The sequence below is a fragment of the Panthera uncia genome (assembly GCF_023721935.1).
Source record: "Panthera uncia isolate 11264 chromosome C1 unlocalized genomic scaffold, Puncia_PCG_1.0 HiC_scaffold_4, whole genome shotgun sequence".
NCBI lineage: Eukaryota > Metazoa > Chordata > Mammalia > Carnivora > Felidae > Panthera > Panthera uncia.
Window position 1 is genome coordinate 86,501,140 of NW_026057585.1, and position 7,047 is coordinate 86,508,186.

General features: G+C 59.4%; 1 protein-coding gene across 1 annotated transcript in view; it reads left to right on the top strand.

Moving 5' to 3' along the window:
- Nucleotides 1-7,047, top strand: part of RUNX3 (RUNX family transcription factor 3) — a 60,111-nt gene that overhangs the window by 24,305 nt on the left and 28,759 nt on the right. The window lies entirely within an intron of this gene.

The following is a 7,047-nucleotide window of genomic DNA, read 5'->3' on the forward strand; positions in this document are numbered from 1 at the left end:
GGGACCGACTGGGCCAGGGAGCCGCTGGGTGGGCGGTGGGGCGAGGAGGGCCCGCCATGGAGAGGGAGGCCCCCTGGACCAGAGTACTTGGGGGGTAGGGGACTGGGAGGGGGTTCCAGACTCTGCCCCTGGCCTAGGCTGTGACTTTGAGCGAGACCCTCTCCCTCCCCGGGCCTCGGTTCTGCCATTGGATAAACGGGAGACTTGGACAGGGTAGCTCAGAGCCCTGTTGAGGCTGACATTATAAAATTCTGACTCTAATTCTCTTCCATGACTGTAACTTCAGGCATCTGATTCTGGTCCATGAGAACAGAGCGTGGGGCCAGGCTGCCTGGTTGGGATCCCGGCTCCAGCTGCGTGACCTTGGGCGAGTTTACGTCTTCAGTTCCCTCACCTGTAAAATGGGGGTGACTGTACCTCCCCAGTAAGAGCACTGTGAGGCACAAATGAGCATAAAGTGTGGGCTCACGCCTGGCATGCCAGAAGACCTTAACTGTTGTCAATAATGGTTAACAGGGCTCAAGATTCTAATCCCGTGGTTCCGATTCAATTCCAAAACTTGGTTTCTGACTGGCTCCTCTGCTTGCCATCTGATTAAGGTTTGGAGGCATTTTAAACCTGAAAAACCTCCACTCTAGGGAGTGCAAGAGGTGACAGCCACTGAGAGGAGCCCTTTCTCTCCCTGACTGCCAGAGCCGAAGCCCCATCCTGGGCCGGGGAAAGAGTACGCCCTCCCCGGAACCCTCTTGGGCTCCCGGCTACCCAGGTCCCTCTCACCACTCTCTGTTCCCCCTCCCGATGAAGAATTCTCCGATTTGGTGACTCTGCCAGCAGCTAGCTCTGCACCTACCCGCTGATGTGGATGGAGAGTCTAAGGCACTCTGACCAGCCAGCAGAGCAGAGACAGAACCTGGATCAAGGAATCACGTTGCAAGAAGGGCCCTCACATTCTGAGGCCCAAATGAGGGCAATTATTAGTCATAGACCAAGAGGCTCTACCAGAACTGTTTCCTCATTTCATAGATGACCAAAGTGAGGAGCAGGGAAGGCAGTAGGAAGACCAGACCCCTTGATGGGAGCCGGAACGAGAGCCCCCTACCCTGACCGCTGATGGGGCCTGGGTCCTCTCCCCCGGCCAGGCTCACCCTGAGACCACCGCTCTCTTCCATCCTTCCCTCTTGTCTCTGCAATCCCCCAAGCTGAGTGCCCTCTCAGGAGGACCTGCGAGGAGGGGGTGGGGAAGAGGGGACCAGTGCCACCGGAGGAGGACCAGTGCTGAGGAGGCGGGGGTAGGGAAAGGAGCCCCGTGGGCTTGGCCTCAAAGTCACAGTGAAACTTACCTGGAGGCCCAAGGAGAGTCAGCCTGGCACCTACAGGGACCATGATAGGGCACTCTCCTTGTTCAGATGGGGACACTGAGGACCTGAGAAGACACACAGACTCTGACATCTCGCCTGGAGCAACGGGTGCCCAAGGTCTCCTCAGGCTGTGAGGTGGCACCAGGAGACCATCATGCGGGTCCTGGCCTGGCTCACCTACTTGGCCGAGGCAGAGTGGGCAGAGGTCAGGGGTGGCTGTCAGCCCGCCCTGCTTTCGGTCGCACCACGCCGCCCCTGGCCTTGCCAGAGCTGAGTCCCAAGTCTTGCCTCTTCCTCGGTGAAACAGGTCCGGCCTCTCCCACTTTCTGGGCCTCAGTGTTCCTGTCTGTACATTGGGGACTACAGCCGAGTCTGTCTCCTCACCGGCAGGTTCGGAGGCCGGAGGAGAGCACAAGGTGGGGAAGCCTCAGCAGATGACCCGTGCAGCCCCTGGCTGCCTCCCAGCCTGGGTTCAAGGGTCTGCTGATTTCCATGCCTGTGGCTGTTGAACCACAGGCTTTGTGCCTCCGGCTCCACCATCATCGTGGGAGCTGACGTGTATTGTGCACTTTTGCTCTCTGTACCCCGGCTCTTTCCAGTATTTTGTTCAACCGGTGCAGGGGGGCATAATCAGGGAGTGCCTCTGAGCCCCAAGTTTTGAGTCTGATCAGGATTTTAACCCCACTCTGGTTCTCCCTAGCCCAGAAAACCTGGAGCACCATTACCCTTGGTTTAAATGGGCATAACAGCTCCCGCACACAATTGCTGGAATGGAATGAAATGATGTACTTATTTTTTTTTTTTAATGTTTATTTTTGAGAGAGACAGAGAGAGCACGTGGGGGACGGGCGGAGAGAGAGGGAGACAGAGGACCCAGGTGGGCTCCGGGGCTCAAACTCACCAACTGTGAGATCATGACCTGAGCCGAAGTCAGATGCGCAACTGACTGAGCCCCCCAGGCGCCCCTGAAATGACGTGCTTAAAGCACAAACGCAGTGCCTGGACACCGGGACACCTGGGCCATCTCGTCGCTCATGCTGTTCTTTCCATTTTACCCGCCAGGGGACCAAGGCTCCGTGAGGTGCAAAAGTCACACAGCCAGTCAGTGGCAGAGACAGGAGTGATGTCCTAACCACAGTGCTCTCTCCAGCTCCCCCCTCCCTTCCCTCAGAGGCTGGCCCTTTCCAAAAAAAAAAAAAGGCACCCTGTAATTTGAGAAGCACACTGGTCCTTCTTCTGCACATTCAGGAGCCTTCCAGAGAGGCTGCCCAGAAGGAAATTGTCTGGGGATAAGGGCTCCCAACCCCATCAGCAATAATCTCTTGACCGCATTATTGTTGTTTTTCATGACCCTTTGTCACTAAGTCACATATGTGTGTGTGTAATAATATATATGCATAAACACACATATTTGAAATCGGGATGCAGGCAAGTCTTGGTTTAATTAGCAGGATTTTCTTCCTTTTTCTTTCACATGGAACAATTGATGACATTTTAGATGTGGTGAAACGCAACGCCCCCCCCCCTTTCTAGAGGGAGTGTTCTGGATTATGAAATGGAGTGATTACAACCACTCCATTCACAGAAAAGGAAACTGAGGCTCAGTGAAGGACAGAAATGTCCCACCTTAAGCTCCAGGCCACCAGGCAGGAGGGTTTCACGATAGGTGCCTCCAGAGTGAGGGTGTGGAAGCCAGACTGTGAGAAATGATTAACTTCTAGAAGACAGTCCTCTGCTAGTAACTGGACTGGCTCCCCCGGGACTCAGGATAAAGGGAGCACAAGCGTCCTTGGGGAGGGGGAGGAGGCTAACAGTGTCAGCTAGGCCCAGGTCCTAGCAGAGAGAGTTCTGTCTGCCAGTAGGGGGGTCGGGGTGGGGACCAATGGGTTTCCAGAGTGATGGTCTGAGAGCCTCGGGGAAAGAAGGTGAGTCTTGCGTCAAGATCCAGGCTCAGGCCGCCCTGTGCTGGTTGCTGGAAAACCCTCCCACAAGTGGCCTCTGCCTGGAGGCAGGTCACAGATGGTCCTCACCTGCCCCAGGCAGCCTCTAGGCAAACCGAGGGGGACAGGGCAATGGACTAGGCTCTGAGACCTGGCAAGCTTTGAACATGAAAGTTGGATGTTTCACAAATGGGAAGTGTGAGGCCCACAAAGAGGAAGAGACTTGCCAAAGGCCCCAGACAAGGGGTGACCGGGCCTTATTTCTCACAACAGCGATAGCTCGCATGGATGGAGCACCCCCTATGTGCCAGGCCTGTGTTAAGCACCTTTCACACGTCTCTGTGAGGAGACGGCTCATTTACCCCCAGTTCACAGAAGAAATAGACAAGAGTCAGACAGGCTTTAAGCAATTCTCCCTGGGTCACGGTCGATGGTGGGAGAAGACAAACTGAGGCAGTTGGACAAACCGCCAGGCTCCGTCCACAACCAGTGAGCTGCTCAGAAGACTCTCCATGTCCCATATGTCCAGCGTCTGGCATGCTTGGGGGGATCTTCACCCCTCCCCGGGCACTGGACTCTCAGGGAATCAGACCTGCCCTTGTGAGCTCTCTGGCCTGTGGGGAGACACAAGCAAGCACCTCACTACCACCATCCCACCTAGAGCGCACTCCTAGACACCCTCAGGCTGCCCGAGGAGGGCGCCCTGACACAGGGTTATTTTGACCCCATGGCTCCCACTCCCAGGGCAAAGGATGCTGGTGGGAGGAGTGGCCCCCAGATCCTGAGTTCTGCGGACCCCAGGTTAGGTCCAGCTATTCACCCAGCTCTGGGCCAAGGTAGGCCCAGACCTCCCAGCTTCTTAGCCCTGCTGCGGACAATTTAGGGTGCTCTTAGGTGAGAGCCATTTAAGAAAAAACAGATTTGTACAGCGGCCCGTTGGAAGAGGCAAAGGAGATGTCTATCCATACAAGATGGGGAAGGGAGAGGGTATCCACGTTTCCCACATAAGGGAGTGGGAGCTGTCCAACTGCCTCTCAAAACATCAAAAGGAGAGAAAGAGAGAGAGAAGTGACCTTGAGGCTGTCAGTCAGGGATGGAAAGGATGTAGGCTGGTCATTGGCAGAAATTGGGAAGAAGCTGTCCTCCTCACCCATTGGCCCCCCGGAATGGGACCGGAAGCAACTGTGCATTTCTGGCAGGGAGAATGTTCTGTGTGTCAGAGGGCACAGGGACCCTGGGGTGCCAGGGGTGCCCATCAGGGGCAGGTAGGGGAGCCTTCCGTCTGACACAAAGCCATTGGTTTGTCCTGGTCGCACAGATGGTGAGGAATCGTACCGCACGTCTGTCCAGAAAGGGCAGTACATAGGAGGCGAGCCTCTAGACACGGGACTGCAGCTGGCGCACATCTGTGGGCAGGGCCGGCCGGGCAACTCCGCGGCGGGCAGAGTGCAGGCGCCAACTAGCGGTGGCTCCCGAAACTGCTCCCGGCCCGGCGGCCCCCCGCCGACCTCAGGCTGGAGACCCAAGCTTCTCCTGGTTTCCGCGCCCATCCCCATCCGCACTGAGCACCCTCCCGAGGGCTGGAAGCACGCCGGATCCTGTGCCCGGTGCCGATACCCACAGGAACCGCATTTTCCGGATATCCGTTTGTAAACCCGCCGCCGTAGGATGAGGGAGAAATCAGGCGGAGGGACAAGCAAGGGCACGGGTGCAAACCGAAACCATTAGACGAATCAAATTTACAAACCCGAGACGCAGCGGGTCCTGGCCCCCTCAGCCACTCCAGGGCCACACGCGTCGCCCGCCCTCGCTGGCCCTGGGCCGTACCTGGCCACGACGTGGTGGGCCTTCAGGCGGGAAGCTCCCAGGGGTCGGACGCACCACGGCCCCGGTCCCTCGCTTGCTTCTGGTTCCGCAGCTACTGCTAGCGCTCCCGAGACTGCAAGGGCCTTGGCCCTCGCGATCTGTAACTCCGAGATGTAGGCTCCATAAAAGGATCCCGCAAGGGTCCTTCGGTGTTCCCACCTTCGAAATGGCCCGAGGGGCTGATGTGAGGCTATGACGGGGGCAGGGACCGGCTCTCCAGGTGGTCGAGGTTGGGCCACGGCCTGCCCCCCCCCTGGGGCACACGAGGGCCTTGAATTCGTTTGGAGAGGACGAAATGGCACGTACTGGGCCGGGTTCAGATCTGGGGCGCGATCCTGCGGCCACCTTCGGATCCTATGCTTCTTGGTTTCCGAAGCTTGGAATTCGTCGTTTTGCACCTGTCAAGCCCGGGAACAACGAATATTCAGCCCAATCTCCAAGACGGCGGGGAGATTCCGCACGCGTTCGTTCGCTCCCTAGACTCCAGGGAGCGCAATCTGGGGCGATAATCCAGAATGAATGGGGGCTCGATCTTTCCAGTTCCTCCCCCCGCTGTAGCTTCTCCCTAGGCCCGCTCGTTTGGCCTAGGAGGCGGGAGAGGAGGACAGGATTGACTGCTGTGATGCCCTGGGAGTCGCTGGGCCGCGCGGCCGGGACTGAAGCGACAGTGCTTCGGCAGAGCGGTCTGCGTCCCTGCGGCGCGGCCCCAGCACACAGCCGGGGAAGACGAGGCCATGGGCCCGCGGGGGCCAGTTTGCATCCACAGAGAGGAAGAAAATTGCCTCCTCTGGAAGCCGGCGCCCTTAGCTTGGCAGCCATTCCCGCGTTCTCGGCAGTTTTCTTCTGCCCGTGACTCCGTCCTCTTGCACCAAGCAGAACAGTGTTTATATGCGCCGGGCAAAAATCAGGGGGAAACACTCGCGTTTTTCAGCCCCCATCGTATTTTTCAAAGAATGTGGCGAAGGCCGAAGGCCGCCACAACGAAGAACGACGAGGCAAGGGGCCTGCACGGTGCTGAAAGTTGCATTGAGGGCAGAGAGGAAGGGAACGGGGTTAGTCACCCCCAAGCCACATACGGGCCCGCAGGGGACACCCTTCCGTCTGTCCCCGGTTGGCAACGGGGCCAAAGAGGCCGGGCCCAAAGCCGCACTAGGCTGGGAGCTGCAGAGGCCGCTGGTGGTCGCGGAATCTCGTGTGCGGTGCAAGCTCATGGGTCAAAATAATTTGCGGGAAGGGGTCAGGGAAGGGTGAGAAACCTCTTTGGGGCAGCTCCCCGCTCGATGTCACCGGCCTTGGGAGGCCCCCGCGTCCCCCAGCTGAGAGTGCAGGCATCACAGGCAGAAAGCAGCTGGAGCTGGGAAAGTGCCGCCACTGGCGGCGGGGAAAGGGCGCGAGAAGGGGACCTGCGACCCGCGCATCAGGGAGCCGCGGCCCTGCAGACAACGGCAGAGGAGCCCCCTGCAGAGTCCCGGGCGTTTTAACCAAATTTTTAGCATTGGCCCCGGCGCCCCAGAACTCTCGAGGAGTCCTGGGCTCACGCGCCAGGCCCCCGACCCGGGCGTCCTCCCTGGGGCGGGGCCTTCCGCCCCTCCCCGCTGGGCGGCCTTCGGCGGTCCCCGTTCCTCCCCCCGAGCGCGGCCGAGGTGCCGGCGATGGGGGCTCCGATTGGCTGAGCGACGCGTCGCTCGGACCGGCCCCGCCCCCGCGGGCCCCGGGATAGTAACCCCGCGCGGGCCCGCGCGGCGCCGCCACTTGATTCTCGAGGATTTGTCCTGGGGCTGCGGCCGCGCGGTCGGTGGGGCGGCCGCGAGCGGGCTGCGGGGGCGGGCGGCGGCGGCGACAGCCCGCGCGGGCCCCGCCGGGGCCGAGGCAGACGTCCCGCC